Source organism: Rhopalosiphum padi, chromosome 1 (genome assembly GCF_020882245.1).
Source record: "Rhopalosiphum padi isolate XX-2018 chromosome 1, ASM2088224v1, whole genome shotgun sequence".
NCBI classification, from domain to species: Eukaryota; Metazoa; Arthropoda; class Insecta; order Hemiptera; family Aphididae; genus Rhopalosiphum; species Rhopalosiphum padi.
Genome location: NC_083597.1, coordinates 29604681 through 29615084, shown reverse-complemented (window position 1 = coordinate 29615084; position 10404 = coordinate 29604681). Strand labels below are relative to the sequence as shown.

Genomic DNA, 10404 nt, shown 5'->3' with positions numbered 1-10404 from the left:
CCCGCCCATGGGTTACGACGAGCCAGAGTTCGCAACGGCCGTGATCGAGAACACGCGCATATCTACGTCTACACGCCGACGTCGGTGCGGCGGTGTTGCACTGCAGCTACCGCCATCGACAACGCCATCGCCAACGGTCACCACTCACCGTCACCGGAGGGGTAACAGTAGCGAGTAAGCAGGCAGCTGCTGCCCGGCATAGTGTCTATCGGTTTTTTCGTTTATCGTACAGCCTGGTCACACTGTGTTTCAGTGGTCTTTCATCTTTGGCCCACAAGGGAATTTTATATTGCTATCACTTTTATTGCCCGTCTGTTGCACTGTAAATTCCACTCTGCTGCAGTCGCCAGACCGCGGCCGGTTTGTTAGTCTTGTCATTACTTTCGAACCGTTCTGTTTGGTGTTTTTGTAGATTTTTTTTCGCTTTACTCGACTTTTATTAGTTTGGTGAATTCGACTCAGTATTTAAATTGTTTGATATATTTTTTAATTAATTAACACATAAATGTCGAAAATTTTATAAAAAAAAAAAAATACATTGTATTGAGTGCAGTGTGCGGGCGATTGTCGATTTTGCTGGAAGTCTAACTTCAAATATTTCAAAGAAGTATTACTGTAAGTAATCGAAAAATATAACAGATATATTATTACTTGATTTTGAATTTTTGTCACATAAAATTGATAAGATTGCGTGTTAATGAACTCGAGCCAGTGTATTGTATTTGTATAAAATATTGAAAAAAAAAGTCGTTTTTGTTTAGTTACAATTAAGGTTTGCTAATCGTTTGGTTAAATTTAACAAATGACGTAACACAATGTAATGTATACATTCTTAGTGTTTTAAAAATAAATCGGTTTCATATTTCAACGCGTATATATATTTTAATACTTTATGTTAATGTATTCAAGAATAGGTCCTATTCCTACTAGTTTATTCTAGTTTAGTGTAGATTCTTTGATTTCTAAATATCAAGCAATTCACATAATATTATTATTTATTAGTAACTATTATTATTATTGTGTTTAAACTTCTCATTATTTGTGTAAAAGCTGTAGTAATGAATAGGTAGGATGTAGGTATAAACACATATTATTGTTTCATTGTGTACAATGTCAACGCTGACAATTGCCAAATGGTATTCCATAATAGTTGCAGTGCAGCACATACATTGAGACAGTGGCATTAGAGTAATATTTATTTTAGATGCACTAATGAAAAAAGTTTAGAACAAAAATTGTTGTATAATATTATTAATAATATTACATTTACCCATGATATTTTATTACATTTATTTACATCTGTTTAGTTATTATGATTGATTATATTTAAATACCTAAGTATCTATTAATTTTTAGTTTAATCGAACATGGTAATATTTATTTTACTGAGCAAAAATATAAACTAATGAATGAAAAAACAGCAAAGAAAATCTTTATATAACCTGTGTTTGATATAAAATCTATTTGGGGACACGATAATCCTGGGTTAGCTTTGTAGTATTATGAACAATTGATTGAATTTTAAATATTTATCTGTTTTTACATTAGACAAAGTACATTTTTGAACTACCTTTCTAATATAGGTACATTATGTACACACAAACTAACCTTATGATTATTGAGGCAGAATGTTACAGTAGAATTAATCCCTAGAGAAGGTACTAAGTTCCTATTCAATAAATGTGATAAATATAAAAACAATTTTATTGTAGGTGATTGTAAATCATTTATTTAATCAATGTAAATATAGTGGGAAGTTTGTAAGAATTTTTTTTACTTAAGTGATTGGCACTACTAAATATAATATATTATATAATATATTGTATTAAGTTTAGTACGAGGTATAATGTAAATACTAAAAAATTTTAGGATAATTTTGTTTTGTAAATAAATTTAGGTAGGTACTTATATAAGAAAACCCATAAGAAAATATAAAGTCCATTTCATAATATTGCTGTTTGTTGTCAATTATTTTGGGTTTTTAATATTTGTACCCAATTCTTTGATTTTAGGTATCTATTTAATACAGGATTTAAGTTTATTAAGTTACTGAAATCATTTTTATTTATTTATGTGATTTTATTTAAGAGTTAAATTATATAAGTATATAATTCTTTGAATTTAGAAATTTAATAAAATATTATCTTTAATGTATATATTTCAAATAATACTGTATATTTATAATCAATTAGGAAGTAGTAGGTATCTAGTTGTTATGATCTAATAACTTGTCATTGTATACTATTTTCAACAATATAAGTATTTTAAACTAATATTAAATAATTTTTAGTACAATCAATTTAGTATGCCTATCCTGATATTCATACATATAGGAATATTATCAATTAGCCTAACTCAACAGTAGCAATTAAAGTGTATGGTGTATCACTCATTTGAGTAATTCGTCTGTTAGATATTCAGTTCGTGGAGTAAAAGAAAGCTTCCTATTTAATCAAAACAATAGCTTTAGTTCTTTCATGAGTGTGAATTAATATTGTTTACTGTTGATTACTTTCATATACATTGTTATAATAGTTCAATTGTTAAATAGCATATTCATTGTGTTGACTATGTTTTTACAAAAAACCAATTAATAGTACAGATCTTCTATCATATTAATACAAAATATAATGTAAAAACAGGTATTACATTTTACAAGTAAGATTTATAAGTTGTCAGTTTACAGTTCTTTTTTCATTCTTATTATACAAGATAACAGTAATCATTTTATTTAAAGAAATTTATATGTTAGTTTTATTTTTGTAATTTATGAATAAAATTGTTGTTTATGAATAGTTTATGAAATTGAAAAATTTAACACTGATGGTATTATATAAGATAATTATCGAGGTAATTATTTTCAAATTGAATTTGAATTTGTCCTAGCAGTTATTTAGGCGCGTATCACTACTTCACTATCACTGAGTAGCACTTACATATCGGAAATTAACCTAAAAACTATATAAGTGATTGTTCTATCACTAATATATCACTCATTTTTATTTTACTATTTTTCAACAATTGTAGGACTAGAGACGAGATATTTTTATTATAGTTATTAATGAATCGATAGTGATGTATTCTTTGATAATATTTATTTTTAAAATCTAAATTTTGCTTTTATTGACTACCTAACAACTTATATAATTTTTATTTTGTAATTTTTACGAAAATGACTTACAAATTGATATAATTATAATACCTTTTAATAAATTAGAAAACTCGGCGTTCTTAAAAAAAATCATTCTACATACATTATTTTAATATCTAAATTTATTCTTATTCAGATAAGAATTTTAAATTCATATAAACACGTATATAAGTACCTAATACTACTGTACTGTATTAAATTTCCATTTAAGTAAAATAGATTATTATTTAATTTTTAAAATTAAAAATTTGCTTTATATTTTGATAGTATTCTCACGAGCTGTTAAAAATATATATACAATTTATATTTAATGTTGTACCACGTGTTAATTTGAATAGTGCAAATTCATAAGTTTTACCATTGTTTGGTTGAAAAAAATTACTCTTCATGTTTCTTCTACGGCTAACATTGACCCCGAGAAAGGATGAAAGAAAAACCGGTTCGTGATGCAGGTTTTGCCTGTGAAGTATTGTGACTCAAGTTTCTGGTTGAAAATGTTATGGTACACATTGTATTGTGCTACCGAAGATAAAATGCTTTAAATATTGTGAAATTACATACACCTAGAATTAACTTTTTTTAAATGTTTAAAGTTTGTTCAAGAAAAACATTTTTTGATCAATTAATTATTTTACGTATCCGTAGTGAATTATACGTGTTTTGAATACTTATTTTTATGTATTTTAGTAAATATTTAACATTGTACAAAAATCTTAATTTACTTTTAAAGATGTTCTTTTATACTATTTTGTTCCTTGAAATTTAATGACCATATCAATGTCCTTCGATAGAGATTTTCATACCCGGCCTTGTTAGTTTTTATAGTAATTTGTTAAACATACCTTTATTATATTTCAATCAAATTCTACTTGCAATACATTATTCTTTATCTGTCGACGAAAATAAAAAAGTGTAAAATTAATAAGGTATTATTTCTTAAAAGTATAAGTTTGTGTATTCATATTTAATATTTACTAGGTATTTAACTGCAATTAAATATGAACTAAATAGTTTATGTATAGGTAACTAAATTACCTGCTTTTTTTTAAAGAAATTGTAAACTGTACAGTAATAATATTGTACTCTTAAAAATTATTAGTTCTCAGATTGAGTTCTGGACATAACTTAACTTTTAACTGTATGTCAATTATTTGCTTTCGAAATAAGATTTTTAAACTAACGAAGAAAATTAGTGTTACGTATTTTTCAATATCATGAATTAAATTTCAATAATAACATATAAATTTGGTCTAGAATACCAATATATTTAAAACTATAAGTGGGAGTTGAGAAGGTATTATTTAAGTACGTATTACTTATTTTTTTCTTCAGTATTATTAGGTTTTTTATAACGGTCATAATACGTAATTCTATATAGAAAATATATACTTATATTAAGTATATTTTAAATGGTATTTATAAATAAAACCTAGAGAATTGCAATATTGCATGTCTGTTTAGCTCCTAGTATAGTCTTAAAAGATACACGATCGACGTGCCGCTCGGTTGACGTTAACCGTTAGTGCTTCTGATGCAGCTGAAGGTCAGTACTGCTTTCTGCTTTCTGTTACCTATAACAATAATAATATATTCTTCTGATTAACTTTAAAAATTGGACTCGCCACAATTTCATGCGTAATATTGTGAAAAAAAAATAAAAATTGTAGAATTACACAAATGGAGAAGTGTACATATTTTATCTTAGATTTTTTTCATTTCTTACCGTTATTTCATGCTTATTACTTTGGTTACGATCACTTAAAATTATATTGAAATACTTTTCTCGAATTTCCCTATACCATCAGCTGTCATCTATAGATTGTATGTTTGTTAATCGTTTAAAATATTATTAGTATAAAGTAGCTTGAATTGAGATGTTCACTTTTATTGATAAACAGAAAATTAACTTTTTTGGTTTTTAAAATTGTATATACGATGATAGGAAAAAAATAAATTAATACATTGTTGTCAAAAATGGATTAATCTTATTTTTATATCAAAAAAATCTAAGAGAAATAAGATAATATATTTTTCTTAGCTAATAGAATGTCTACGTATTATTTTGTTATTATAAAATACGTGGTAGAGATTATTTCATCCAAATCCCATAAATTGATTAATTTATGTCGGTATAAAGTATAAATATTCACGATAATTTAAAGAATAACTTGGATATGAATATTTGAACTTGATATGTACAAATATAATACTAAATATTATATTTATTTATTTAATAATAATATAACAGGTATCAGCGCAATTTATAGTAAATTAATAACAATGATAAGTTATAAACGTATAAAACATTGCATCAAATAAAAATTAAAATATAGTTTTTTAATAATAATATAATAATAAACTAATAAAGATTGGTTCCATAATTATGATAATTATGATAGTGAGTTAATAATAAGGAAGAAAATAAATATAATATAATATATTTACATACACTTAAAATATATGTGAATATTAAAATGCAAATAGAAAATACGATAGATAATAGATATATTACAAAATTTATAGAGATAAGTATATAATTAAGTTAAAGTTGTTTATTAAGTTAAATAAACATAAAGTACTGGGATCAAATGGAAAAAAAAAATTTAATTTTCTTGGATTACACTATAACACTGAATACTAATTATGACCACAACTCACAAGTATGTATTATTTTTGGAATTCAATTTCTTTAAAGAGAACAGGTAATACATTACCTATATTTAACTACTAATATAAAAGTATATTTTTGACAAATGTTGGTGTATCAAGTGATTAATTTAAGTGTCTGCATTCATTAGTTCGTAAGGTTTTTGTTTAACAATTTATTGAAAAAAAAATTATTTTTTTAAATAAGTATTTATCATTATAATTTTTTTTTAAGTTTTTTACTTTTTTGATTGATAACATCAATTTTAATTTCATATTTGCAAGCAGAATATTTTTTGGAGTAGTTTATGAGTAGGTATTTATTTAAAGCTTAGGTGGACGGAGTAATAGACCAACATCTTGCGGGGTATCCCCGTATACGGAGCGAGCGCTCCGCTCACCAAAACCTAAAATACTTATAAAGTTATAACTCAAATTAAAAATGTATATTACCATTAAAAAAACTAAAAAACTTAATAAATTAAATCGATAAAAAATTATTTTCATAAACGTTAATAGATTTTGAAATAACGTGTGTCGATAAAAATATAGAAGATAATAGAATTTATATTTTGTTGTGCATGTATTTTTAACGTGTTCTATGAACATTTATATAATTTATTAATGTTTAGTGACTAATGTAAACACTAAACATAGCTTAAATGACTATATTATGTATAATGAATATATAACTAATATAATATAATACCTATATTGTATAGGTAGTATATTATATTATATATACCTACAGATATCCCGTGAGGATTTACCCATTGCGATATCTCCTGAAATAATGGAGGTATCACAATAATGTTTTTTTTAAAAGACTTACAGGGATCAGAACTACAAGTATTTCTTAATTTAATATTTCGGTTTTTATTTTCATTAGTATCGTGATTTTTAATATGTTTTTAGTTTTGAGAATATTTATATATTATAGTATTATATTATACGGTCACGAGACCGCGGGCTACATGTCTTTGATAACACTGGTATTTATATGGTATTAAATCAATTTTTTTCAAAACTAGAAAAAATATTAATAATCAATAGAATTATGAAAATAAAATGTTGAAATGTCAACATTTTCAGAAAAATTAACTCTACAAAATGGCTATCTTTGATTTTTTAAATAATTAAATAAAAATTATTTTTAAACTTTTACCAAAATATTAAATTAAAAATAAAATATGAATTACCAGTAATCTTTGTTCGTGTGAGTCTCATAAAAAAAAACAAAATTATGATATCTTCATTATTTCAAGAAATATTGCAGTGAATAAATCCTCACGAGGCATTCTATAATATACATATATACATAAATGTATTATGTATATATGTATAAGCAAGTGAAGTCTTGCGACTTGATATAGCTTAATATTAGTCATAGGTGGATAATATGATATGATAATGAATAATGAATAATGTAGTAGATACTTAATCAATTATTGTAATTTGTAGCTATAACATATATATTTGAGTACAATATAATAATATTTTATAATTGTGTGTACCGATTACGTAATTTTTTATAACAAAAATAGCCACAACTATTTTAAAATGATTGGATAGTAAAATGTATTATAAGATGTATACCTAAAATATATTTTACATCAGTATATTACTATCCATAATAATTTAGAAATATAATGATTAAAATGTGCTTTTAAATTACTTTAACATTCCTAAAATGTATCATAAAACTGGTTTTGTTTTATGACAACTCGTCGTGTGCCTAATTTAAAATATTGTCTTTTTATTTTATTTAAGTAGAACTAGCCAGTATGCACATAAATTCTGAACTGTTTTACAAAAATAACGGTATAATTTTAGTATCCAGATAATAACATGTGCAATCGTATAAAGGTTCGTTTGTGGTGTTAAAACTGGATTAGTAGGTATCTGGTATATTATGTTTTCGCGTAAGAAATACGCTGAATGATTTTAAAAAAAATACACTGAAAAAAAGAACAATTTAGCTATTATATATATATTATACTTCTTCGAATCGTTCAAACTAATTTTTAATGTTAGGTACATGTTATAGTAATAAATTGTATTTTTTCTGTTGAAAGAATAGCGATTATTACGTATTTTGTGGGAGTAAGTGCTTGCGTTAATTGACAAGGAACTAATATGTATTTCATAATTCTCACACTATTATAAAACAGGTTCATTGTCCTGGAACTACCCTAGATGTGATACGTGTGATGCACACCTATACACAAAATTATTCTCCAGTTTGAATGTACGTATGATACGTATGGTATAGTATGTTATAAACTATAATCATTTGTATAATTAATTATGTGTTCTGATAAAAATACGAATTTTAAATTTTATTATAGTTACCTACACAAAAATAATTATTTATCATGACCTAACTATGTATACTTTTATGAAGTAGGCAGTTAATTTTGATTGGAATATGTATTGGGCATACATTTTTATTGGTTAAAGTAGTTTAAAAAAATGTTAATGGGTTAGTGTACTTTAAAAATATTGAATGATGGGAACACTAAAGCACCCATTTAAATTTTCTTAATGTAAAACCTAATTTTTGTTTTGAAGACTTGATGTTATTGTAATACACGTTATGCCATTTAAGATATTATAGCAATTATATTATATACATTATCTTAGGAAGTTATAATAAGTATTGTATTCTAATCTCAGTTATAATATTATAAAATATTGATATTTTTAAATAGATAATTACATCTTTTGATGTCTTTTAAGATTTTTTGATTATAATTGTCTATGTATTAGGCAAACATTATTAAGTTCGTTATTAGCACATTTCGAAATTTGTTCTGAATCCGTATTTACTCTCAAAAATAAGATCTCGAAATATTATTATTATTGTTAATAACGGCGTCTTTCTAATAATCTTAATTTTATAAAATTAGTTATTAATCAACACCCATGCCCCATTATATTAAATTCAACTATTAGTTGGTATTTAATATTTATTAAAATTTACCTAAGTACGTAAATTATATATTTTATATAATTAATGTAATGAATAATGATTAACAGATTAATTTATTTATCGAACTAAAAATTATTATTACTGTTATATTTAATTGGATGTAACTCAAAATATTGCCAACATCTTAAACCATTTTAATTTTAATTAGTGTTTATTACTTTTAGCTATAGATTGAAATATATATATACATATATATATTTACACTTTGCGTATGGAAATTATTTACTTTAATAGCTAAATGATTACACGTATAAGATTTATTTTAGCATTGTTTTAAAAATATATTTTTTTTGAGATAAGGTAATGTTCATTTTATAATATTATTTATATTTAAATTATGTACTAAAAAGTTTTTTTATTAATTTTATTGGCATAATAAAATTATTATGTTATTGAAGTCGTATTATTTTATTATTTTGTTTTGATCGGTTTATCAAAATGTAATAGTATTTATAGGTACATAATATATTGTAGGAATTTAAAATTGTAAATTAATTCTGAACATAGTAGTTACTAGTTGGTAATATTTGTTATATAATTTTATCATATACCTATATTTTTTTTTAAATATTTTTCATTTAAAAATAATATAATAAATAAACTGGCTTTTTCTTGAAATAATATTTGGGATCTTTATTAATAGAATTTGATAAGTGGAGCTCAAAAATAAAACATTTTTATAATGAAGCATGAAACTTGGTTGGCATCGATCCACAAACTTTACATATTTAATTCTTGACCATACTATAAATCGCATATTATTCTTCTCAATTTTTCTTCTTTAAGAATGATAATAAACTCACAGTTATCACGAATAAAAATATTATATACAAATGAAATTTTATAAGATTTGTATTTTGTCTCACGAAAGTTCCATGTTATAGTATTTGGCTTCTACTGTAAATAAGATTAAAATAACTATGTTTAAGTGTGCCAACTTAACGGTTTTAGTTTTTTAAAAATATTGGTTTTGCCTGTATTAAAATTTACTTATTTTTGAACATGTTTAGTTAAATATTTTTCCATACAATATTAAAATAACATTTATCAATGTAACAACTATGTTGTACTTACTAGTTTTAAACAATTATAATATAAATTAATTTTACTGTTAATTCCAACTAACTCAGTTAAATTGTATTTATTTTAAACGCTGTATTTTAATATATTAGATAAATATTATATATCTAGTATTTTTTTTTTAAACAAAATTGGTATCGTGCTTAATATTTCGATGACCATTATAGTTGCGTCTTTATTATTGATACTTAGTGGATTGGTTTCATAGTAGATTTATCACCCAATTAATGTGTTGCAATTTTAGTTTTAAATTATTCAGATGTGTGTATAATATATATATAGCACCTATATACATAAGATGTCCAATGAGAATTTACCAATTGCAATATCTCCTGAAATAATGGAAATTTCATTTATCTGGTTTTTTAATAAGATTCACAGGAATAAGAACTACAAATATTTCATGTTTTAATTTATTTTAATGTTTTGGTAAAAAAGTTAAAAAATATTATTTTATTTAATTATTTTCAAAATGTATAGAAAAAATCCGAATTGTTTATTTTGTAAGCCACATATTTGAAACAATGATACCACT

General features: G+C 24.0%; 1 protein-coding gene across 14 annotated transcripts in view; it reads left to right on the top strand.

Moving 5' to 3' along the window:
• Positions 1-306: 306 nt before the first annotated feature.
• The window catches only part of LOC132923021 (F-actin-monooxygenase MICAL3), a 34875-nt gene continuing 24777 nt past the window's right edge, over positions 307-10404 (top strand). For 8 of the 14 annotated variants that reach the window (XM_060987296.1, XM_060987130.1, XM_060987068.1 and 5 more), the window contains exon 1: positions 308-615. The gene's annotated coding sequence lies outside the window, so the exon portion shown is untranslated. Of the gene's footprint in view, positions 616-10404 lie in introns of all 14 variants that reach the window. The other 6 variants (XR_009661177.1, XR_009661175.1, XM_060987537.1 and 3 more) reach the window with 3 other exon arrangements.